At 40.2% G+C, this 25,245-nt stretch overlaps 1 protein-coding gene across 1 annotated transcript in view; it reads left to right on the forward strand.

Annotated features, from left to right (window-relative positions):
• LOC144521690 (pleckstrin homology domain-containing family A member 5-like) overlaps positions 1 to 25,245 on the forward strand; it is a 47,038-nt gene that overhangs the window by 14,096 nt on the left and 7,697 nt on the right. The window lies entirely within an intron of this gene.

A 25,245-nucleotide genomic window follows, 5' to 3' on the forward strand; every position in this document is an offset into this window, starting at 1 on the left:
AGCTGTGAGCTTTTGGAGCATCATGTTAAAATGCCACAGAGGGCTTTGGAACAGCATACTGTTTCCTGAAACAAATTGTTACAAATTCAGCTTCTGAATTTGTCTTTATCCACATCCAAACAGACAGTCAATACTCTCCTTTTTTTTCTTTTCTTTAACTGCTACGCAGAATGCAAACCTCTGCTTTCCCAGTGATAACACCATTATAAAAAGGATCCCCTAATATATTGCAGCGTTTTTCTTTTCACCCTCTTCCAGAAGATTGAATAAAAGTTGTAGTGCTATTCTGATGTAGTGGTTGCTGCAGAGTTTTCAATTTAGCAGCAGCAGTGGAGGGATTAATATCGAACACTCTTGGTCTTGGTGGCTTATTCCCTCTCTCCTCTCTCCTGGCAACCGTGTTAGCTGCACCGTTCCCCCTGCAGACCTCACATGTCTCACAATTGTCTCTCCCCCGCACATGTCTTTCAGGCTAGACATAATGTATGCTATCAGCAGGACATTGTTTCTTTCTATAATTTTTTTTAATTTTTTTTTAATGTTTAATCCTCTCACAATTCTCATCTCTTGAGCTCAGTGACAGCACAAATGCTTTTGGCTCCTTATGTGTGAGCCTTTGATCCTTGCTCAAGAGAGCCATTCAATAGTGAGTGTTAATAAGTGGCTGCCACATATGTAGATGTGATAACCCTTGCCTTATCTCTAATGGTCTAATCACTTCTAGGAGAGCACATTAAATGCACTGGTAGGCTCCTTTTGTCTCTTGTCCATCTCCAGTACTGGCACTTACAGGTCCTTACGTAATATCCTAACTGTGTGAAGGACTTCCATAGTTGTTCCCAACAAACATCAACCCAAAGTGAAACTGCTTTTTACAACCACTTATCGGGCCTGTTGCATGTCAGTGTGAATGTGGTTTACTGCGTGGCCCATCAAAACTTGAGTGCGCTGTAAATTCTGCTTTAGATGGGGCACTTGACAGATATAAATAGTACCAAGGTCATTACGATTGCTTCAAATAGTACGTATTAAGTTCTCTGAGGTGTATAAGTACTACCAGACCCATCAGTTTAGACAGAAATATTTAAAAGTTATTTGAAAATAAATCTACATCCTGACAATATCTGTGTATATAGCATTACTGGATTTGGCTCTCTTTCTGGGGACAGGGAGGGATGCATAGACAGTGGCAGTGATTGGATAATACACTGCATTTATTGCTGTTTACAAACTGTTGGGTAGTGACTCTTCTGCTGTCAGAGTCCTCTCCCACGCTCTGTCCTCGGATCTGGCCGTCCCTGCCTAAACAAATATTTGAACTCCATGCCAAGTCTCACTGAATAATACCAGTATACCTGCTGTGATTGATATTGTACATTTGTGTTTCTCACAATCTTAATGGCATCACTGGAGTTACCACAGGAAAAATGTGACAGAGTGTGGTTAGTCAAGAAAAAACGTACTAACATTGTTGTCCCTCATTACAAATGAACACAAGCTGTTTGTCCAGCAAGCACAAAACCCTGGAAAAAACAAACTGCTAAATGTGCATCCCTCGATCTAAATTGGTGCCTTGGAGGCACTGCATGTCTCCTGCTTCCTGGAATTCTAGCCGTCTGTTTGAGGTCAGGTGATTCACAGATAGCTGAAGAGAATACCACGGCTGGGTAGGTACTTAGCCTTACCCCAGTCTCTCACTTTGGATATTCGTCAGAATCTTAGGTAGCCTGTTTTTGTTTGTTTTTCAGAACCAACATTTTAGGAAACAGTTTGTCATTTTGCCCTCCTTGTCAGAATCCACTTGCTTAGATTGAGGTGGATTTGTTAAAGTGAGTTTACATTGTAAACACACACTTTTTAAATATTTTTTATATTAATTTCCTACGCACCTTTATACCATAACATTTAGAAATCCTTTGCTTTCAATATTTTGAATCCTGCATGGTTTACATTGGCTTCTTTATCTTTCCTCTTTTAGAATGCATTTCCACACTTTATAACACTTTACCAATGCCACCTGTTTTTTGCACTTTGCAGCACTTTACCCCTCGCTAGTGCATGTGCGTCCTGGTGTTCATAGTGGCAGACCTGGGGATATACAGACAACACAGGGACCTACTCATCAAAACATCTCTCTATATTGCCACTAGTGGTTAAAAACTCCATAGGTTACCTTTATAAAATGTGCAATGAAATCAATCTGTCCCCTTTATACTGCATATCAGCTCTGTGCAGCCTGCCTTCAGTAGAGGGTGTGTGAGAGTGTGAGAGATGATGCCACAGTGGGGTGAGCTGACAGGGGCTGCATAACTGTAGTAATGGTTGCACCACATAGTGATCCATCAGTCTAATCAGCTGTCAGCCCTCTGCAATATGTTTCTGCAGCAGTAGGGATGAATGTCTCTGGAAGTCAAGAGTCTGGTTAAAATATCAGAAGTACTTGTTCAGGGATAAATGCAGCCTTCCCACCTCTGTGCTGCTATTCACTCACTGATGTGTGCCGGCATTCCTCCTCTTCCCAAGATGAGGGGGAGCCCACTGTTTTTCACTTTAAGACCTCTGCTGGTGGTTCAGATAAATACACCCCTCAACTTTGACTGTGATGTTATGTTTGCTATGTCTCTGCCTCCGTGCTTCTTTTGTACGGTAGCAGGATTTAGCAGAGAGCGTTTCAAGACATCTTCCCTGTGTGACAGCTTTATTGCTGCCTGCCACTGGACTGATGATGGTCCTTATTATGATGTGGGTGGGTGGTGTATGGTGTGTGTATGTAGGGGTGGGAAATATAACTGGTATTTAAATGTAACAGTGGTAGAGAGATGAGACATAATATGAATTTGACTATACTGTTTGCACCAACATAAGAAACACTTTGTCGCATCACATAACATACATTGTGATGATCAGCGGTATTTGTAATGTTTTTTTCTAGGACATAAACAAGTGAACTGCATTTAAATCCCGTTCTCTTGAGCTGCCCATTAATTGATTGACAGAAATTAGATAACCAACTAATTGTTTCAGTCCTTTTTTCAAGAAAAGAAATCCAAATATATTGATGGTTCCAGGTTCTCAAATCCCTGCTTCTCTTGGTCTTACATCATAGTAAATTGAATATTTTTAGGTTTTGGACTGACAAAACAAGACATTTGATAAAGTCACATTGGGCTCCAGGATATTGTGATTGTGATAATTCTGTATCAAATTATTATACTGTGTATATATATGTATATATATATATATATATATATATTATTAACAGCCAGTCAGTCTCTTAAATGTCTTGAATCTGCAGCATTACTACTCAGAATAAAATGCAAGACTTCATGTATAACTTAATTTGGTAAAGTATCATAGTAGTTATAAAGTTTTGTATAATAGTGAGGTCATTATCTCTTAAAGGAAAACCTCTACACTTTTGTGAAAGTCTGTGTAGGTAGCTTCATCAATAACTCTCAAGTCTCTTTGAGTATTTTTAGTCCTAGTCAGACTTTATGTGCATGATTTTATGTGTCATTTTGAAATGCTTGATGAATGTGGGCCCTGGTCCTTGATGCTACTGACTTGCATCTGTTTGTTTAAAAAATCTGAAACCTTCCCCAAATCTATAAGTAGTTTCTGTGAAGTGATTTGGAACAAGCTGTAAGTGGACTGTAAGATCTTCTGAGCCGTTAGATTTCCTCTCTGCCTATTTGTTTTCGTTGTTTATTTATGGAGGAGGGAGGCTCATTAGTCATTCAGTGTGACAGTGTAAATGTGTACACAAGAAGTTTGCTCTTTGCCAAGAACTAAAGCACAGCTCAAGCTGGCTCACTGCCAAACTTAAAATTGGCTTTACCCTACCTACAGTCAAAATGACAGTTTTCTTAAAAACATATTTATTTCTTTTCTTTCGAAACCTGGCCAGGACACTGCCTGACAGGAATTGTTATAATTTTTGGCAGATTGGTTATACATCTTTAAGTCCCCAGCAACATCTTAAAATAACTAACTAATAATTCAGAAACTATAAGGGAATCAAATGAATCCCACACTCTAGCAATACAGTTGCAAAGTGATAAGGCTTATTATGGGTGTGCGGTAAAAGTCCTGTTCATTTTTTGCATTCATTGTTAGGTGACTGGCAGTCGCAGCACTTCAGATGAAACCCTCCCAGTTGAATCATCGGTAGAAAAGATAAGCAACTGTGCTAGAAAATATTGGGTTCTTCGATTGAAAGCCAAAGCCTGTGAACTGAAAAACTGAAGATAGCAGTCAACTGTGTCTCCAAAGCAGCATTTTGATATGATACATCAAAGCTGAAGTTCTGTTGCCGATGTCACGAGCAGTTGTCAACTGTTTAAATCAGTTCACGTTTGGCATATGGGTCTTTAATTTAATTCACCAAAGTTAACACCAGACCTATTTGACATGCTCAACAGAATTTTAATTGTGGGCAAGAGAGTCCACGTCTGGAGCCAGGCTAGGCAGGATCTGTTAGAGACAAACGGACACTGATATCTGTGTACCTTGGTGTTCATGTTTCTTGTTGTCCTCATAATGACCGCACATCTGAAACCGGTTTAGTCAAACTTGGATGGAGTTACTTTGGCACTGTGTACGGTGTTTCAGATTTCATGTGGTGCACGACTCAAAAGCACCACAATTACAGCATTGTAACTCATGCTCTCATGTCTCATATTGTTCCTCTTGAAGCATGAAGTGGCCTTTAGGTAAAGACCCGCAGGTTATGTTAAAAGAGCTATCCTAGTAACGATGTACTAATAGATTCATGTTGTGAGCTTTCCTCAGGGAAAGATGAGAGAGGTATGTGTAAATTAGACAACATTTTCATTCTTAATCTCCCCTCGGTTTCTGGCACTAGCGTGTGTTGCTAAGCTTTAGATTTCTTGATAATTGTACGTTCATTATTTGCATGAATGTGAAACATCATGGCTGTACATTATGAACCTCAATCACACACGTATTGCTTGCCTCCAGTTACAAAATTAACAGTCTAAAGGTGTACAGGGGCTGATTTCCCTACTGGATGAATACACTGACCAATGGTATGAAACGGTACACACTTCCTGTCTCCTAAAAAGGCGTGGCCTCGTTTGAACGTGTAGTGAACGTTACGGGGATGAATGAGAAGTTACATTTGAATAATTTATTGATATTTATCTAACGTTAGATATGTACACAGCTAAAAGACATATTTAGCATCACAGAGATTAGTTTTGTCAGGGCGTTCACGAACGTTAGCTGACGTTAGCTTCTCTGTGTTGCCAGATCTTGCGAGAGATTGGTCCTGAGACAGAAACAGGTCTCAAAATGCCATTTTAGCGTCAGAATGTTCTGGAGATATTTGGCTTGTGAGAAATGGGGCCAATATCTTCTTTGGTGACTATGGGGCGAAAGGATAGCTCATAATCTGTGTTCACGTTCACTTCTCCCATTGGAATCAATACACTCGGACCTACCGCTAATCTCGTAAAGAGGCGTGGCCGTGGCGAAGCCCACATGACACAGATACAGGACACTAGCTGGAGTTGGGGCGTCTCGGGTTTTAAACCGTCTCTGCCCTGGTCTACTGCAGTACTCTAATCAACTATGTTGGAATGAATAGAGGACTAAAATCTGACAGATGGGTTAGAATATACTTTTGATGTGTCTGTTTAACTGACGTTGTGCTTAACTGCGAAAATAGTCCTCTATTTTTCATGCTAGACATGTTTGACTTTGAAAGGAAGATGGCTTTTTTCTCCTGTTTGAAGTATGAGCCATACTTCTCTTATTAAGGCAGTGAGTGCATACCTTGATTGTGCATATAATGTAGCACACCTCAAACTACAGTATGAGTCAGCTCTTCACCTACCCAGTTGAATCCATTACTAAAAAAAGGTTAAAAATGTCCAAGAGTAGATTTCAACCAACTTCTAAGTTACTTTAGGCCTAATTAAAACCAAGCTAACCTTTGATAAGCTCCTGCTCCTGAACATCACTGACCATTCAAGACTAGTTGAAGCTACTTCACAATACAAAACACAGGTTTTTATAGTAAAAAAAAAAAGAAGAAAAAGAATGTCTACAAGAAGAGTTAAGTTGTTACAGAATGGCATTTTGTTAGAAGAAAAACAACAGTAGACCAGGTAGACTGCCTCAGGCCATTTGGTCTTTTCACACTGGCAACTTGGCAGTTTGTCCTCTCTCTTTATTTGTGATATTGATGTACAACATATCAAGGCACAGCTGAGACCCTGAGAGCAACACCAGTGTTTAAGAGTGTATCCATTGTTTAAAAATATGTTTTTTGGGCTTGATTTGACTGTTACCTCCCACTGAAATAATGTTGTTTTCCAGCTGAGTGGGATGCAGTTAGAATAAAATCCAACACCTTGAAATCTACAGTAAGACCATTTTTGTCTCTCCAAACAGGGTGGCGTGTCCCAGTATTTTATAAAGCAAACAGATGTCTATATGTGGTGGTAAGATGGATTGTGACATTGACTATATTGGTCTATTCTGTACACTATCTGTTGCATGTCTGTCTGTCCTGGGAGAGGCATCCCTCTTATGTTAGTCCTCCTGAGGTTTCTTCCATTTTTTCCCCTGTGTTTTTTTTCTCTTCCTTATCTGAATCAAGGGTCTAAGGATAGAGGGTGTCATATTCTGCAGTGATCTTCTTGTTATGTCTGTGTGGATAACTTTATACTGGTTAAAGAGAGAGAGCGCACTGTGGCAATTCATAAATCTTGATTTACCTGTCAGTATTTGTGCTGACCTTAACCTACAGTCTAAAATGAGGTCAGGGATGGAAGCAGCCAAAAATAGTAGCTTGCATCAGTTTTTATGACAGGTAGAGGAGTTTAGTGACTGCTGGATCCTGGAGTTGAGCAGCTGATTCACTCTGTATTGAGCAATTTGAGGTGATTCAGGCATGTTGAGTTCCCACGTTTCATTTTGGGAGTTACCAGGGAACAGAAGACTGAAAGGAGACCTAGGTGGAGACCTGTGACTCAGTGGAGAGGCCACATGTTAAATTGGCTGAGGTCACCTGGGGATCCCCCAGAATCAGCTGGAGGAACATAGTGGCACTCTACCTTTACCTGGAGTGAAGAGAAAATGGAAGAATGAATTGATGTTATTTAGAAGGTTCTCATGAAAGCAATTTTTGACAGTGCCTGGGCTGTGTGTGTATGTACATCTGATTATCTGTGTGACATGTGCTGTTTTATTTTTTCAACAGCACAGCCATTAGCAGAATGAGTAGCACATCTATTTGTGCAGCAGAGAGATGAAAGGCACTTTGATCTGAATTATTTTGAGGTTTCCTCATCTGATTGAAGATATTTTCAAAAATTAAATGCAGTCTATACTTTGATCAAGGTTTAGTTTCTGACATTGTCTGATTTGAGTTTTAAACATTTGTCTATTCTTTGATCTAAATAATCTCTGTGCCTCTGTGGGAGTTAAATATGAATAAGAGTATGATTGTGTAAAAAATTATAATATAATAAGCATAATATAATATTAAAATAAAACCTTTTCACAGCATGTTCATGTCAGAAGCCCCAATGTATGTTGTATGCTGTAGTTTGTTCTCTTGTCTGATGCAACAATAGCATCCCAAATACCAGTCTTACTTTTTGGATTTGGTTTGCATTTGGCCTGGCAAAAAGACAAATCCAACGATAAACCAGTATGTTTGCATGTACTTACTTTCATACGATAACCTACTCGATATCATAATTCATAAAGATAACCACTATGTGCATATGTCATGTCCTGTATTGTAATTTGTATAGTTGACCAACATAACCATGAAACATGGGATCATGGGATTTTTGCATTTAATGTCTGGATTAGTGTGAGCACTCTTATGGCTGAAACTAAGCAAGTTGCTGAAATTTGGATATTTGCATGTGAGATGAAAGGTAGTTGACAGAAAAATAGCTTTGGATTTGTATCTGTCTATCTGTAAGCCTTCTCTTCTAAACATAGACGAGTCTTAGCAGTCAAGCAGCTGTGCTCACAAATCTCTGTCTTTCTGATTTATTTGATGAACATGCATAGACTACTGAGATCATCCAAGGCCTCCTGTTATGTGGGGTTAATTGTTCGTGCCTGCATGCATTCCCTCGCTCGTCTCCAGAAAGGGCTTTTTTTTTTAATCCTTTTCCAGCTGTAGGGATAGCTGACTGTGCTGCTGAAAGTGAGAAATAAGCATTGAGATTAAGACCAGATGTCAGCCTGCGTGCTAATAGTGATTTTGCCAACAAGTGTAATTACTGATTTTTACCCAGCAGAGGGCCTCGATGTAGCATAACATCGTCCATGGTATAAACCCAGTTTTAAAATTCTAACTTGACAATGGAAGAAACAAAGTCTGTGTCGCATCTGTCACTTTGATTCAGTGGAGGGTCTCGTTAATTCCAAATGTGATATTTTATTTGTATTATTATTTAAGTCTTAGATAGCTGGTACAACTGTGAACTGTTTTTATATCAGTGGATCTTATATCTATTTTTTTTGCAGTTACACATCCGTAGTAAACTGAAAACATTTCTCTCAAAGTCATATTGAATTATTCTTGTTAGAGTCGTGTGATGATATTGTTATATTTTGTACTGGTCTGTAGATATTTTGTGTAACTAATGATTTTAGCCTTTGGAGGGCACTGTTGGATTTTGTCCATAACATCCAGCATCTCTGGGGACATTGTAATTCTAATTACCAACTTCACCCCATCAAAAGATATCCAGGGTGTGTGAAATTAATTCATATATGTGTGTTTGTGTTTACAGTACTTATGTTGTGCATTCTTACTAACAGCACATTTTCTGTTTCCTTTTTTCTCGTCCTTCTTGCCCACACTTTGTGTGCTTGTTGCATCATCAATCCAGATAAGAGGCACTTAAGTGCATGTCTCACTTAGGAAATAAAAAGCCTTGCATCTGCCAAGAGTAGGAGGATAATTTCACCTTGAAGTGTTTACAGTAGCGTGGTGTCCAACAGGGAACATTTCTTCCTACTTTCTGTTCACTCACTGCTTCTCACACAGCTGCAAACTTGATTTTTTATTGAAATGTCCCAGTGCATGTGGCCCATGCTACATTAGAAACACTTTGTGTTGAATATCTTTTTGCAGGTCTGTGTAGTTTCACCTTCACTTAAGAAAGGTTGGCAGCATTTGTTCTCTAGTTTGTATTTTGTTTTTGCAGTTCAGTCAGCTAGGTTGAACCATTCACCCAATTTACTCTCCGTCTCCCTCCCTCCAGTCTTTCCAAGTAATCCCCTCCCTTCTTATAATCTATGTGCTTGTCAGGAAGTTGTTTTATTGCCTTTGTGAACTCTTAGAACTCTACACCTGACACATGCAGCTGTTGGTCAGAGGGCTGTAACCAGGAGGGAACTGCAGCCGAGATATTTTACAGATTACAGATTTTCATGGAGCTTGTTTATATGAAACAAAATCATCCCAATACAGTTATTATGGATAAGCTGGACCTGACTGCTGGGTTGTAGGCGTGCTGAGCTGTAAAGTAACAGGATTTAAACCTAGACAAAAGTAGCTTGTTGTTCTTCTCAGAGGAGTTGAGTAATGCCGCTGCACCTACAAAAACAGCAGCGTGTGACCTAAGAGGAGACACTCCTCGTATAAGTGATACAAATTTGGCCTCTCCCTCTGATGAGTCTGTTTTGTATAGCAAATACAATTATGGGAAATACTTTAGTGACTTTAGTCTCAGAGATTATGTCCAAAACATTAGGTATGAATTAACTTCATCCTATAATGTCAGAATTAGACTTTGTTGATCTGAATGAGGAATATGAGGGTAAATGACAAGAGGAAAGAAACATGAGTTGTGCCCATTGAGTCACTGACTCAGTTGACTGCCCAGCACTGAAAGCTGTCCTCAATTTGTCAGCTGTGCTATCGCCTGTTCACACCCAGCCCTTGTTTCAGAGTGGCATTGATTGCCCCCATTTCAAATGTGGATGGGTATATGTGTTTTAATAGACTGTCAAATCAGGATGTGGAAAAGTTTATTGGGGACATAGTTTGGGATGCACTAAGGCCCTGTACTCATATTTCTTTGAGCATTTTTAGGCCTTTATTTTCACAGGACAGATGAAGACATGAAAGGGGAGAGAGAGGGAGAACGACATGCAGCAAAGGGCCACAGGTCGGAGTCGAACCCGCGGCTGCTGCGTCGAGGAGTAAACCTCTATATATGTGCGCCTGTTCTACCAACTGAACTAACCTGGCCACATTTTTTTTATTAGCAGTACTCACAAGTTTTTCTGCACCTTGCACTAAAAATAGCCGATAGGTACAGACTAGCCACTCAAGTGCATTTGAGGTACAAATACAGTAGTAAGTTAGTAATTCTCTCTGCACTTTTGAAGCCTGTTGACAGACAGTGATAGGCAAATATCTCAAATGCCATTATGAATTGAAATGCATATGACTCCCTGTGTAGAGCAATAATGTCCCATGACAGTGTTTTTCTCTGTGTACATTTGTTGGCTTGGATTAGACTTGCTGACGAGACAGTAGTCAGGTTGGAGTTTTGAAGCCGTAGCCAGTCCATTTATTCAGGGATCCGGCAATCAGTGTGACGTCTGATTTGTTTGTTGTTGTTGTGTCTGCACAGAAGTTTGTATTTTTCGGGGGTCGGGGTTTTGGGTCTGTACAGAACCTCTGTCTTCTGTAAAGTGTTATCTTGTCGCTGATCTTTTGCAGTACCATTTTGCTTGGTTTACCTAATACAGATTATGCATTTAACAGAGTTAATGCGCAGCAAAGATAATAATGAGATAGATCACCAGAGGGTAGGCTGTAGAACTGATTAGGTAACATCATATGTTGCTTATTAAGGCACTTCTACTTCACATGACTGAAACTGTAAGAACTGGAATATATGCTATCTGCAATGTTTGTTTAGTCATCTACTGCTTTCCTGGAGCCTGAAGATGATAATATGACAATGTACAGCACACAATGTAAATAGCATGATTAGAGGCACTGTTTCTTTTAGGTGTAAACAAACACTGTTTTTCTTGACCAATCCCTTTTCTTCAATTTCCAACACGTATAACTTTCTGAAGTCATACACTTACATTTACATAAACCTTCCTGTGGCTTTTGCTTTCTTTCTTTTTCTCTCTGTCTCTCAAAGTATCTTGTTCTGTCTCTCATGGCTGACCCACTTCTGTTGGTCATCTTTTCTATAATCAGTTGGACCGATGTCTGAGTGAGGCAGTGCTGCCCCGTCTCTGCTCATGCTAGCAGCTATCTTTGCCTGGGGGCTAGGGGAACTAGAGCTTAACAGATCATTTATTGCATTGCATTACAGTGTCAGTTAAGTGCTGCCAATCTCTCTGTCGATCTGGAATTAAAGTTATTTTCCTTCAGCTGCAATTGTGGTTGTGGCTTTTCCTCCAACTACAGTATGTCCATATCTTTGCCTGTTAAAGTCCTGGATGATAGACAGATCAATAACGCCCATCACCAAGGGTGGTATTATTTGTTTGTGGCTGTTGTCGATTAAATTGGATTTTGCTCCTATATTGAGGGCACACACACACTCCTCTTTGTCACACACTCTCTGTCTCACACACACACACACACACACACACACACACACACACACACACACACACACACACACACACACACACACACACACACACACTGCAAAGAAACGTTCGATGATATTATTGGTTTTATCAGAAGTAGGCCAAAGCAGGAGCCAGGCCCTCTGGCAGGCCTACTGAGCATGCTCAGCACTGCTGAAGGCTAGGTAGTGGATCAAAACCTTGATCTACTACTACCACTACATTTCTCTCTGTCTGTCTGTGAGTCTGCTACAGCACAGGCTCAATGAGCTATACAAAGAGGGAGACCACACAGGATGCAACTATGTTTTACTATTATTGTCGTTTTCATTATTGATTTTCTGCTAATTATTTAGCAGTCTCATTGATTTTTATTTTGGTCTATAAAATGTGAGAAAATAGTGAAAAAATATCCAACACACTTTCCTAGAGCCCATTATCACAGGATAAAGAAAAGCAGTTCATCTTTACATTTAGAATGCCAAACAATGTAGGCTAATGTTTGGCACCTTTGCTTGAAAAATAACTTAAACGTTGACTTGGTTATCTAAATCGTTGCAGATTAATTATCTAATGGTTTTGGCTCGGTTTATTCACAACTAAGACAAGACTAACTTGAAAAATGAAGTCTGCAAGTAAGTTATGTCTGTCTTGTTGAGTGGATTTGTGGTATTTTGTAGGAGAATTAAAGAAAAAAAAAAAAATCTAAGATGAGAGGTGATGATGGTGAGAGAGAAAGAGACAGAATGAGGAGCCAGTTTAAATAGCCTGGTCACCCCCATGTGGATAATATCAGTTAAGGTGACCCCTCCCATCACAACATGTGGCTAAAATACAAGGGAGAAAAAACAGCAGGAAGAAGAGCATTTTTGTCTTCGCGATAATATTGTATCGTGATGTAAGTCTTGTGTAGTGGGCCTCCATTTCCTCACATTCAAAAATCAAGCATTCATTTAGTATACACACTGCATACTCCAAATTAATTAGTAGGTACCATGGACCTGGGGCACAGTGAGTATTTTTCTCAGTCAAGCACTGTCTTAGTCTTCATTTTTTAGAGCTTTATTGAAATATAAATACAGTAATTTTGTTCCTGTAGCACACATAAACTTACGTACTTAAAAGTGTGTATTAAGAACCAGCAGTTACAGCTATAACAACACAGAGAGAAATATAAGATACATCCCTCCCTCAGGCCTCTACAATAGCCATTGCTGTAGTAGCTTACACTACCTCTGAGTCTCACTCTTTCAACTCCTACAGTAGTTGCACCTGTTGAAGCCATTCTGCAGCTGTGACTAAGTAACTCAAAAGAAATTCTTTACCATTTTAGTTCTTTGTTCCCATTCATATGCATTTAGACAATTACCTTGGTCTTCAAATAAGTGAGTGTCATAAAACGTCAGCCTTTTTATAGTGCGGTGATGGTGTTTTAGTCCTTGAACAGTTGAATAGTCTTCACTCAGTTCTTTAACAATGAAGGAGGTAGTCGTGAAAGAAAAAGGGGCCTTAGGAGCCAGTATATTGTTCTCGTGGCTGTGATCTGGTGCAGATCTGGAGTCATTTACTGAAAAGATAAAGTTACGATTGTTTAGAACGAAGATCAATGTTATTTTGTGAATGGATACATAACTCATATTTTTACATGCAGACACACATTGCCTCAGGTCTGGTGGAGCAGAGTCGATTACATTCACAGCATAAGGTTTGTCTTTGCTCTATTGCTGTACTGTATATTGTAGACATTTGTGAGAGAGAAGCTGATTCTGCCTCTGAGGGCTAATCTCTGTAATCAATCAGAAACTACAACATAATCTCAGGAGGGAAATTAGTTGATAGAAGGGGCGATGATACATGCTGTGCTTTGCTTCTTCATTGCTGTAGAATCATCAGTTTTGTAGTTGTTATGGAGGCTCCCCGTGTATGTGGATGTGGTTGATGTTATTGACTCCATCAAATCAGCACCATTACCCACTCCCAACAGGCTTATTACACCCAAAAACAGGAGTTGATACATTCATTAGGCTCACAATGAACTATGTGCATCTTTTTATGTGTCCTCTGTGGAAGCAGAAAGTGAATGTTGCCTGACTTATAACACTTCTCAGCTAGCATTTATCTGGAGGAAGTGTGAGTGGACTTGAAAGGGTCTGTGTAGCACTATTGTGCGTCACCACTGCGAATAAGATGCCATGGTATGTGCATTCAGAGTTATTTTAGTATTGGCTTTTATGTCCAAGGACTTGATTTTCTTATTATGCTGTGTAACTCAATGCATTATTAAACAATTTATACTGTGACTATAAAGTAAGCCACCATAATGTTCTCATAGACCCATTTCATATGAGAGAGATGCATATCTACTGAAATGGTCAGCTGAATCTATTGTCAACCAACGTTTGACCCAGTTACTGCTTTCACAGGTTAAATTTCTTATCATTACCCATGCCAGGGGGTGCGTCATTAGGGCCAGTGGTGCATGTTAATCCATTTTTTTTGGACACTGGGTCTAAGTGGAAGTTTAGGGGCAATGGTAGGGACCAGAGACCTAATTTCCAGTGCATGTGCAGTGTAAGAGTTGTAATGTATGCATAAGAACACCATATCCATCTTTCTCTGCTCGCCTCAGTGCTTACCATTTATACGACAGATTTCAACAATTTGTATGAGTTTTTTACAGGACCCAGTACTGTATAACATACTTATCTCATCATTCTGCAAAACTGAAGCCCCACAGATTGATGATGTACTTACCCAAAGTGTTTTGTGTTTATCCTCAGCCGTTCAACTATACATTATTCATGACCAAATAATTACCTCTGTGTTTGGTTGCCTCACTGTTGTAAACACAACGTTGACAGGCCGATGCTGTCAGTTTTATGATCCGAGATGTAAAGCATCCATGAATATTTCTTGGACAACTGGAGTTGGGAGCCTCTGTACCCTTTGCTGATACTGAATTTAACGGAAAAAGAAAGCCAAGCCTCTCAGCAAGCAAGCAGTCATGAGTTGGCTGGACTGGCTGAGGGCTCATGCTAGAGCGCATCGCTATTGGTGTTTTGACTTGCAAAGTTTGGAATTTGTGACTGTCAGTGTTGCCAAGGCTCACAAAGCAGCCTGAGCAGTGAAGCGAGTCTGTCCGACCCCTCTGTTCTCTGCTGACCTTCTGTGATGTCATCCACCAGGGTCATTGTGCTTGAAAAACACTGTGGGTTCACTGATCTGCAGGCCTAATTGTTCTCCCACTCTTTTGCTTACATCTTGGTGTAATCCCAAAAAAAAAAAAAAAACAGGACTGAGACAGATCCTAGAAGCAGCCTATTGATTTTCAATGCGTCATTAGCACAGTGATTTTGGACTGCTCATGTAATTATGGTCAGTAGGGTGTTGTAATTCATGAGAGGATTCAGTTCTCCTAAACTTCCTGGCAGCCTGGGGGACTTTGAGTTTGACTTCCTTATTGATTGGCCCATTTTGTTAGCCTCTGCAAAATTAGCCACATTCCTTTTGATCTTTTTCTAATTAGTCTTTTCTTCAGTGTGCTAGTGTAAACACCTTTTCCTTTCGTTATATCCCTCCAAAAAAGAAATTTGGAAAAGAGTCCTGTCTCGTTCTGAGATTTCTCAATTCCCAACAACCATTTCTCCATCGCAGAGACGGATACATTAGCTAGAAGTCGTTGTATTTCAAGTTATGTAGTGTTTCATTTCAGAATTCACTTTACAAATAAAAATGACTATATTCGCATGCATGTTAATATCCATCATATATTTGACCTCAACAAAGTCTTCTGTTGAGGAAAAAAAGTAATTTCCAATTCACTGATGTCACTGGAGTGACTAGATCTTGGTCTTTTGTCTGTGAATAATGACCACTCAGGCACCCAGGAGTCTGTTGTTGTTTTTCAGCTCCATTTGACACACACACACACACACACACACACACACACACACACACACACACACACACAGAGCTAATTACTGGAGCGGAAGACACCCTCTTTCCTGAGACCCTCATCCACCAATGCACCAAGAGGGTGGCCATTTCAGCCAATCTTCTCACTGGCTCCCTGAAGACAAGCTGGTAATGGAAGTGTTTATGCATGCAGTATTCTTGCGCTATCACTCAGTTGGAACACAGGGCCCTGCAGAGTGCTGGCAAACTCTGATTTTAGGCTGTCTTCTTCACCATCTACCTCAGGCTACCGTTGCCTGCAGCCACTGTACCTGCAGCTGTTCAGCACACCAGCAGGTAATAACCTGCATCTTAGTGACAAAGGAGAGAGCGTGGGAGTGTAGGTGGAAGAGGAAAGAGTCAGAGACGAGAGCGAGTGGGCAGGTAGGAGAGGATCTTCTGAGAGTGGATAAACATGTGAACACTTTGCAAGTCCCTCTGCCTTCCCATTTCTCTGTGACTCTGTGTGGGCAGTTAATGAGTTTGAAAGCTTCGCCTCGGCATCTGTCATCTGAGAACCGGATGAAGCCTCTAGTGCAAACTGTAGTTGAAAAGAAAAGCTCCATTGCTCCTTGATAATTGGTACAATGTACAGTATAGGAGTTTTTTTTTTTTTTTTATATCTTTTTACTTCTCAGATTCATCCATAGACTACCCTATGGGTTCAGTTGCCCTGTACTGTACTGCAAAGGACAACTGGTTTCTAGACACACAAAAATATTATGCAATTCAAGGTATGCATGCTTAAAGAAACAGCATTAGCACAGCATGTTCGACTATTCCCACTTTGGATTTATGAAACTTTGTGCATGAAACAGTTTATATTTTCTACCTTTTTTATGTTCAAGGGGCAGGAACACAACATAACTATTTGCTATAAAATCAAAACAAACTGGCCTGAAAAAAACAATGAGATGGGAGATGACTCATCACCTGTCTAAACAAAGATTGGACATAATCAACTTTGTAAAGGTAGTACTGCACATCGCAAAACTATTGTACTGGATTGCATTATGTTGTTCAGCTGTAGCTATTGTTCATAGTCTCTGTACCTGTCACACACAGTGCATCGTTAATTTACTAGGCCTTGAGATTTGACGGCCAGACAGGAGTGGTGGAGCCAGACCACTCCGCTGAGATAACATCTGCGCTTGCCCACGATGTTATCCTTACTCTGTCATAAAGCCTAATGGTGTGTAGCCATAAAATGGAGTGTAATTAAAGTTTTGAGTTGAGATGAAACAGAGTTTGTATGACCTTGGTATGGTCATTCCCCCCCCTCCCTTCCTTTAACAGATTCTTGGAACAGTAGTTAGGTCTCCCACTCCTACTAAATGCCAGATGAGCTGGTGTGTGAGGACTATTTTTTTACTATTAAGCCAGAGTTTGGCATGTTTCCTAATTTATAAAGAGAAAATTACAACAAATAGCCTACAGTTGTAATCAGAACAAATGCTCAGCTGCTGGGTTGATCATGACTGATTTCACAAGTGCTTTTGGTCTCCACACACAACATTTTTAGTCATTAGGCTCTAAAATGTAAAACTCCTTAAGCAATTAAAGTTACGGCATCTATGATTTTGAACCCAGCCTGAAAATGTATGCTGGGGGTAATTCAGTGTGGCTGTGATTGTGACATTTACGTTTTCATCTAGCAAATGCCCTCAGATTGATTTACAATGACTAAGCAGTTAGGAACATTGTTGTAAGGATCAAGCCTGTGAAAGCAATGTACTTTTGTCTGTAACCACCCTGTCCTGTTTTTTATAACAATGTGAAGGGCTTCACGATGGAAATAATTTTCTGTAGAACAGACTGTTGTTTTATTTGAACACTGACAGCAAACTATTGTTTCAGTTATCTTGGAATTAAAAAAAACTGCTCTCATGTGGCAACACACACAGATGGCAAACAGCTTGCTTTGACTTTCCCCTCTGACACCTTTTTGTGGGCGTTGGAGCACAAGCTCCTTATTCGCCACAGATTCATATTTCATAGATTGGATCACTAAATATATCACATATCCTCCAGATACTCATTCCCATCTCTCTCTGCTTTCTCTTGGGGGTATGGTGTCAATTTTGTGCCCCAGGTGGTGGGCATATCCCCTGGCTCCAGGCCCCAGCATGGGAGGCCCTCCCTGGAGGACCAAGGATAGCTGAAGGACTGAATGTTTTAGTGTAACCCCCCTCCCTTCCACGCTTTTATAATGGAAGCACGATGCATTATTTATGTAGTAGAGCTGGTCAACATATTATTGATGGTGTTAATATATGTAATGCCTCTTTACTGTTTTACACCCACAAAAATGCATTCAAATATAGTGACTTTGAGAGCTACAGTACACTCTTAGGAAATCACTGAAATGAGGGAACAGGGAGAGAAAAATAGCTACTAAAGAGCGTATTGACTGTCTCTGGGTGTCTTCCTGCACCATTGACTACACCCAGCAGGTTGATGAGTGGAGGAGCTGTTTGGCTTCTAGGTTGGGGCTGAGGTCATTATCCGGGCTTTCATGTCCTCAATAGCTGCAGGCTCCCTACTGAACTTACTTGATATTCAGTTCTTTCTCTCACTTCATCCTATTGAAACTAACAAGCTTTAACCAGATAGCATAGCTCCAGTAACTTGAGTGGACACGAGTGGAAACCTAAGATACAGTATTACAATTCCTTCAACTGTGGCCACAATGTTGTGCAACACATTCACCACAACTTTATGGGGATGATTCAAATACTTCATGATTAGCTTTTCAAACACCAGCGCAGCCATAGCTCATTTTTCAACATGCCCCTTTGTCAGGACTTGTTGAAGAATGAGCTGAGGGAGGTGCAGCTATTCACATTCATATGCAAGGAAGCAAATGCCAGAAATAACAGCTCACTGAGGAAATAAAGCTCAAATTCAATTAGGGCTATGTGTTATATTATTGACCTGCCTGGGTACAATCCCAAATAAACAAAGGAAAAACTTTAAATCTGGGATATGGTGTCACTTCAGGTCTTCCATGTGGTTTTGTAATATAGCACTTAGCTAGAGGGTCCCATGTTATTTCTCCATGCATTTCTTCCGCGTGTGGAGGAGTTTGTAAATTGCCTGTAAAGAATAAATCCTGCGCGAGGAAAGTACGGACGTCTTTTTCTATTCATCACTCAGTCACCAGGACACCATCATCACACTGTAGCTGGTGTATATGTGTGTGTGTGTGTGTGTGTGTGTGTGTGTGTGTGTGTGTGTCTGTCTGTCCGTCCGTCCGTCCGTCCTCTGTTCGCTCGGTTTGTAATTGTGCTGGGAGGGAATAATAAAAGCGCCGCTGGCCACCTTGCTTTCTTTACATCCGGACCGTGACATCATCGGCTCTCGGGTTTCAGTGTGTCTCTACTACGGACGCACGCGGCGCGGCAGTCTGCGAGAGTGCTCCTGCCCAGTGAGCACAGCAGCAGCGGACTGAGCGCACTTCACAACACACGCTTCTTCAAAGTACAAGAAACTCTCAGGTCGTTACATCTGACGTTCACATTTGGATACAGCGGTTACTTGTTTTTCTGCACGTTTGACTTCACCGCGCTTGTTTAACTGCTTGGACATTTATGGAAGCTTTTCATTGTAAGTAAAAACCTGCAGTGCTGCTGTCGACGTGTGCGACATACATTACACTACATACATTGAGCGGGATTTGCTCCTAACGCGATAATGATTTAAGGGTTTTTGGTTGTTTAAGTGTTCTAAAGGGTAATGGTTGATGCTATCAAAATGGCTATTTGATGGATACAGCTGCTGTGATTGCCTTCTGTATTGCAGTTATAACCAGCTCCTGCCAGGCTCCCAGTCAGCGTTTTGTTCTTCACATGGCTTTATGTGCAAACACCGTTTTTTTTGCACTGGACGCCACCACACACTGATACCGTATTTTGCCAGCCTTTTGTCAAAGCAGAGGTTCCTTGATAAAAAAGGATTCCCTATACTTGGAGTTCAACTAGTAGCATAAATGCTACATCATGTGGACCGTTTTTTTAGTGTTCTCTTCTGTAATTAGTTGTAGATTTAAAAAAATAAATATTATTCGTTCTTTTCCCTTATCAAAGAAATAGTGCATGTTTGGTGTAATGAGCACCTCTTTCCTACCCTACTTTGGACCTGCAATGCCAAAAGGAAATTGCAAATCAAATGTTACATTTTTTATCTTTCATAGTTTTAAAAACTCATTCTGTTGGTCAGTTAAAGCTGAGCCCCGTGAGTTTTGAGTTGCACAACAGCGAAAACAAACCCCTGGAGGGAAAATACTTTAGGATCTTTTTTTTCTCAGCAGTCCTGAAGGGCCACTGTTTTTCCCCGATGACTGTATTCAATTATTATGCATCAGATATATGGTTCTGGATGATCTTTAAAATCTTGTATCTGTTAATCACAGTCAGTTATAATTATAGCCTTGTTCAATGTATCTCCTGCAGTAACCTAGACTATGTCCTTTCTTTAATAACCAATATAGACCAGATCACATCAACTAGATCAGCTAAGCTAACATGTATTTTTATTGTATTTGCTTTTTTGATCATGTGGTTGCCAGAATTTCTGTAAACTGACAGGGAGCAGTTGAACCTGTTCGTCAGCATTATGTGTTTTTAGGCATGTTAGCTGTTCTTTGTTGAACTCCTATGTTGACCATGCACAAACATCATCTATGAAGCTAGCCACTATTTTTGTGTCTGCATGTAAACGTATGGCAAACCTGAAAACCATTTTGATCCTTCGTGTTTTAATTGAAGTATTTCTGTCGTGGCTTGTGGTCAAGACCCTGTCTGTATAGTCTGACTGATTGACTACTAAGTGGTTGTTTGTGCACAGCAGTTGTTTGAAATGTCTAACTAAAATCCCATATTTTTTACATATACACATAGTATAGTGTGGTTTAGCATGTGTGTAGTGTTGCTATTACTGTACAAAGCCAAACGATTAGGATGACTTGTCAAACCCACAAGGAGAAAAGGAACAGCTATGCTGTACTTATTCACTTTTCCCATGAGCTCATTCAGTGACCATTGTCCCCAATGATCAGTGTTTCCTACAGACTTGGAGTCATCGATGTTTCAGCAATGTTCCCTACAGACAGAATTTATTTGTGGTGTTCAGCCTGGGGGCGGGATGCTCCATCATCTAACACTTGAGTTGACTGCAAAACATCATTGCAATCACAAACCTACATCTTTTAAGGAAGTCAGTTTACCAATATACATGATTTCACATCCAATGAAGGTTTACATCTCTTTTGCGGACCTTTTAGCTGGATATACTGTTAAGAAATATTCAATAAAAAAATCTTGGATAGAGCAAATTTACTCAGATGGTCCATTCAAATAAATTCTAGAGACACTGTTCTCATTAAAGAGCAGCTATATAGCATTAATGCAGATGTATAGATGCTCTGTTATTGGCTGCTAGTCCAGCCCCAGCACTCACTGAGCAGATGACATCTGGGGCGGCTGTGGCTCAGGTGGTAGAGCTACCAATCGGAAGGTCGGCGGTTCAATACCTGGCCCTGCAGTCCCATGTCGAGGTGTCCTTGGTTCTGGTTCCAAAGTGTGTTCCTCCCGATGCTGCGCCATCAGTGTGTGAATGTGTGTGAATGTTTATCTAATGAGCAGCTGACTCCTTGTATGGCTGCCTCGGCCACCAGTGTGTGAATGTGTGTGAATGATGAATGGTCCTGTACTATGTAAAAGCGCTTTGAGTAGTCTAGAAGACTAGAAAAGTGCTATAGAAAATGCAGTCCATTTACAGCAAGGGGAGAGGAGGGTGTAGCTGCATTTGATTTCAGGCTTTGAGTCATGAGAGATAAATCAGCAAAATGGTAAAAAGCTGCAGAGAGATGTCCGCTCCCACCAAAGCTCTGGTGGTCATAGACAGACCTACCATACTGGTTAAATGTTTGTATTTTTTTCCTGAGATATTCAGATGCATGTAAGAACTTGCCCTTCAATATGTGCTTAGTTTCTCAATTGATTGCTAGATGTTTAATTTGCATGATGGCAGCATCACTTTGTGAAGACATTTTGTCTTCACAAAATCTCAGTAGGGGTATGACTTCAGCTCATGTGTGTTTTGGATGAATTCAAATGCTTTTCAGTTGATTTGCCTCTTTACTCCAGTATGTGGTAAAAGGGGGAATGAACACCTGAAAGCAATTGTTACTTCCCACTTCTTGCTATTAGTCTCATCTTTAACGGTATGAAAGAAAGCTTAGGGTAATGTTTTCAAACCTTTTTACCATCTTTCAAAAAATACTAGTCAATAGTTCATAAGCCTGCAGCTTCCCAGCCTTTCATCCATGTATGTCTTTAAGAAGATGACCTTGATAAGAAGAGTGGTTACTATTTCGGGTGATACTGCTCTTTGTCCTGCAATTGACCTACATAGCAGCACAATATGGATGTGACATCTATCTCACTTTCACAAATATCAGTGTTTTTTTTTTGATACAGTACTTTTGACAGACTGCCTTTGGGTTTCCTCCATGTGCTTTATCTGCCAAGAAAGTATTGAATGCTAGCCTGCTGTTGTCTTTAATGAAGCCTGAAATTGAACATTAAATGGGTAACAAGGAGTTTTACAGACACTGTAATGTTAATGTAATGTTTGGAATTTCTGTTTCATAAATAGACCTTTTATGGAACCAATCCTTTTGTCTGATAAAAACAGTTGTATCATGTTGGCCTCTGGTCAGAAGGCCACAACAAGGCTTGGTTTTACATCACTACAGTGCGCTGCAGTTTAACTTCTTGAATTTTCTCCATAATACATCATTTCACTTCTTTCACTTGTCAGTGTTTTATTTTTCCTTGAGAAGGCAGCTTGTTTCCATGACTCCAAAATATTCTTGAGTCGCCCATTGAGCTCCTGTCACCTTGACACAGCTGCTTTGAGGGGGCTGCTAATTGAATTGTTTGTGAACTAAATCTGATTTGTAGCCCGAAAGAGCAGCTGTTTTCTGTGGTTAAGAAAAAAGGTCTAAGGTGAAAGTCAAAGCTTGACAGGCTGGCTATGTCATCTGATTTTGGTGTGAGGCAAGTTTTCCACAACATTACCTTAAAGATATTCTTTAAGGACATTACAGTAGTCCAGGTATTGCCATTTTGTGACCGCACATTGCTTCATGTTGCCGCTCTGCATTTCATGTGGCCTCTCGGGGACTGCAAAGCCCCTGTTTTGTCTTTTCTCTTGCTGCCCCCCTCATGCCCACGTACAAACTGCCTATTTTGCTTATTCTGCTCAGCTTTTGTGACGAGGGCTATTCATACCTCCAGTCAGTGTCCATGAGGTATTGAGGAGTTCCACTGCAGCCAATTCTTTTTTTTTTTTCTTCTTTTTTTTATGCTAGTTAATACTCACCTAATAATGTGTCATTGGCCTTGCCTAAAGTTGTGTCCAAGTTTCTTCCTGGGTAATAGGATTACATTTATCGGCATTAACAAGAGAATTAATTATCGCTGAAAGGCTCTGTTTGGTGGTATGCAGTTAGATTTGTTAAAGAGACCAAGACCTTTTCCTGCTGAACTCTTGTAGACGTTTCCTTTGTTGTACTGGCATTTAAAAAGTATCTAAAACTATTTGTGATCTTGACAATGTTGGTACATGCATAGAGTTAGTTTTAAATGTCAGCAAATAGTCACATGTGTAAATGCAGAGTTAAATGTGAGAACATGGATATGGGTTAATGGAGCCGGAGCTAAAATGTGTACCATGCAGTCTGGTTTAAATAAGATGGTATGATTTCACTAGCTCAGCACTGCTAGGATAAGGGTGTGATCCTACTAGGCAATGTGTAAAATCTTCTCACCTATGCTCCTGTGAAGGCTGTGATTGAAGCATCTGCTGCATTGAGTATGTGTCATTAGATCATATCCTGAGGAAATCAGGCTGGATTGCTTGATTGCTCTGGCCTGTGCTGTTCTGTTTTTCGCCTACTCTCAGTTCCCCTACAATACAGTGTAGGTTCTTTTCCATTTGCTTGCTTAGTATCAGAGTGTCGAAGTTGCAGAGTTGTTTTTAAAAGCTCTTTTTCATAAATTCCTCTGTATCCAAATTAGCTACAGCAGTTCAGACTTTTCATGATAACTTGTAGATAAATTTGTTCTAGTTTTGAATGAATGGAAATCCCCTCGAGTGTTTACAGTTCCTCCACATTGGAAAAAAAAAAAAAAATGACCACAAGTAGTGTTTTTTTTTGTTTTTTTTCTTCCATCTTCTATTTGGCCTGTTCAAAGTAAGGCTGTAATGATGTTAGTAACCCCTATTGTGACTTTTTAAGTGTTGTCAAATGCCACGTCTCTATTTGATACTTCAACAGTAACAACTTTGTTTGTGTAATGAACTTCAGACCGTTGAATGAACCTCCTATGATAATTTCTCAGTGAAAATGGTCCAAAATTAGCAGTAAATGGCTGTTTTTGGCTTCTCGGACATGAATAAGGTGGAATGCTAAACCGAATGTTTGCCCCCACCTCATCTCTTTAAAAATGTATCAAGCAGAGATCTAAACTGAAGATTTGGTTTGGTTTTCAAGTAAAATAATTAAATAAGGGAGCTTCTAGTGTGGCCCCCAAACTCTGGTATTAAAACCCAACAATATGTTGTCAAAACTCATAAAGACTTTTCCCCTTTTCTCCAATGTAAAGATCCTTTTTGGAGCCTCTCATTTGTTTGTGGTTAAACTGTAGAAGGGGAGTGAGGGATCAAAGACCCATCCAGAACAATAAAAGCTAAGCCTGTGGAGTGTTGACCCCCAGACCTTAAGCTCTTCATTACTGCAGCTCACTGCTAATTATTGTGGACAGGACAGTCCTGATTTGCCCAACCCTCCCCACTACAGGGTGGTCAGCCCTCACTTCCAGTCTTAGTTCCTCACATCTATACGTCTGAGGTCAAGAGACAAGGAACCTGTTGGTGTCCTGTACTCCTACCCACCCAATAAACCAACATCTCCCTCTGGAAAACAAGAAGAACTCCTAAACTTAACTGAAGAGAATACAATGTTTTTGCCTTCTATTGAAGCAAAAAATGTTACCATATGCTCCCCTACCTCCTTAGCCCTGTGATTTTATGCTGACTTAATCTTGATTGTAGTGACCACAGACCACATCCTCCAGAGCATGTGTGACCATTACAAATGGTGTTTTGAGCTAAGATTAGATGGCAGAGGTATTTTGAAAAACCTATTTACCCAAAAAGAGATTTTGAGCTGGTGGTTGATTTTAGATGCAACAATGGCTGCTGTCATCAACTTTGATTACATTATCATCCAGTAATGTTTTCAGAGGGCCCTTATGTTGTGTGAGAAATAGCGCACAACCCACATATTCTAACAATTGTCATATTTACGATCAGCTATTGATGATGATGATGTGGAGGCACACCAAACCAATTTAGAATATTGTCCGTATCTGCAATGTGGGATGCCTTCATTCTTTTTCACAGCATCATCAAGCCTGTCACAGTGGTATGCTAAATGCCAATACAGTACAATGTGACTAGGATAACAAAATAGCTTAAAGAATACTTCAAAGGAGACATCCACGAATTGTCATGGGCTACTTTTGTAGGTTGTCCAAAAGGAAATGTATCTACTAAACAGGAAATGTGTATTATTGCCCCCATGTTGTCCCCTGAGGCTTAAGAGCTCCCTGTCCTCCC

The sequence above is a fragment of the Sander vitreus genome, chromosome 8 (assembly GCF_031162955.1).
Source record: "Sander vitreus isolate 19-12246 chromosome 8, sanVit1, whole genome shotgun sequence".
Classification (NCBI taxonomy): Eukaryota; Metazoa; Chordata; class Actinopteri; order Perciformes; family Percidae; genus Sander; species Sander vitreus.